Here is a 1,620-nt window from a genome sequence, read left to right as displayed (position 1 = left end):
CCTTGGCCACCCGCCCAGGCCCAGTCCTGCTCCCAGGCCTTCTGCCTCGTTCCTGTTACTCCTGTTACTCCCGTCCCAGGAGCCAGGTTCTCAACCTTTAGACCCCAGGCCAGGATCTAAGAATATCTCCAAGAGTATTCCCCAACACCTGCAACAGATGTGCCCACAAATTACCCGGTCCCAGTGGTGGGGAGCAGGGGAGGAAAGGGCATCGTTTTTCTAAAAGCATTACACACTTAATTTGCAAAGTTACATCACACATCTGCACACAGGTCAACTCTCTGGGAGCTGATTTCAAGACCAGAGCCAGGTCCGTGTTCCTGAGTGCGTTCTTCACAGAGAGGACAGCGTGGGCAAGGGTGTAGAGGGCTGTACAGGTCCGATGCTTTCGCGTGTACAAGGTCAGATGGGGAGAGATGGATATTCGCAGGGCCCCTTCTCTGCCCCTGTCTCCATAGATGTCATCCTTCATCTTTCAAAGACCCTGTGTGCATTTGCAGCACCCCCATCTCACAGAGCTTCACGACATTGTGCATCCTTTTACCCCGTACATGCGCTGTGACACGGGCAAACCTGAACTTGAACTCAGGTCTCTAGACTCTTACCATGCCTGGAGACATGTGAATATGAAGTATAGAGCATATCACATGTGTATGGCATGTAGAAGCACATACACATCGAGGTATACTTTTTTTTTATTATTGGATAGGTCTAGGGTCTTTATTTTATAAGAGTCACAAAAAACCATGGAACCCATGTGAGATTATAGCCAGGAGTGATAGAGGGTTGTCCGCAGAACAAGTTTAACAGGAAGTGGTAAAAATGAATAAAGGTTGAGCTCACTCTCCCATCCCATAAAGTCCAGTTCAGTCAACTGATAGAACAATGGTCTTGATTTTTTTGTTGTTGACGTAAGGATTTTTGAATATTAACGTGAGGGTAGTTTCATGTGCAGAAGAGACCGTTTCGTAGTATTTGGTTTCCAAAATTAATGTTAGATACATTATAGTTACAAAGTTAAAAGCCCAGTTCTTCCTTATGCTTTCAAATTCTGCTTATAAATGATATTACCCTATTTATTCTCCTAGTAATTTTTTTATTGTAGTTATGTGTATATATATATATATCATAAAATTTACTATATTAATCATTTTTGGAAGTTTAACATGATAATTTATTTGTGAAAAAAGCTAGTTTTGAGGAGAAAAAATTCAATCCTTTCCCTGTACACATAAAGAAACTCAAAAATATTGAACGCTTCACGAATTTGTGTGTCATCCTTATGCAGGGACCATGCTAATCTTCTCTGTATCATTCCAATTTTAGTATTTGTGCTGCACTATTTTAAATCATTTTTAACGGTACAGGCCAATGACATCAAGTACATTCACGTGGTTGCACATATCTACTTTTCAAAAACAACATAAGAAATCTTTTCTAAAAATTCTAGCAAAGGACAAATGGATCAAAGTCTTCTGGGAGAAAAGGCAGCCCCAGAGGTCACCTTGTTCACATCCCCGGGGAGCGGGAGAGCACTTGGAAGCATATGTGCTTATCTGTTAAGATGTATATTTCGGCCAGGTTTTATCAGCCGTGAGACTTCTTTGCTTGCTACCGGCG

General features: G+C 42.0%; 1 pseudogene; it reads right to left on the bottom strand.

Annotated features, from left to right (window-relative positions):
- Positions 1-1,243: 1,243 nt before the first annotated feature.
- Positions 1,244-1,340, bottom strand: LOC114223110 (U6 spliceosomal RNA; annotated as a pseudogene).
- Between the last annotated feature and the right edge of the window lie 280 nt (positions 1,341-1,620).

Source organism: Eumetopias jubatus, unplaced genomic scaffold (genome assembly GCF_037043125.1).
Source record: "Eumetopias jubatus isolate StellerSeaLion01/CBP00866 unplaced genomic scaffold, mEumJub1_p1.0 scaffold_17, whole genome shotgun sequence".
In the NCBI taxonomy this organism is placed as follows: domain Eukaryota; kingdom Metazoa; phylum Chordata; class Mammalia; order Carnivora; family Otariidae; genus Eumetopias; species Eumetopias jubatus.
This window is presented reverse-complemented; position numbering and strand designations above follow the sequence as displayed.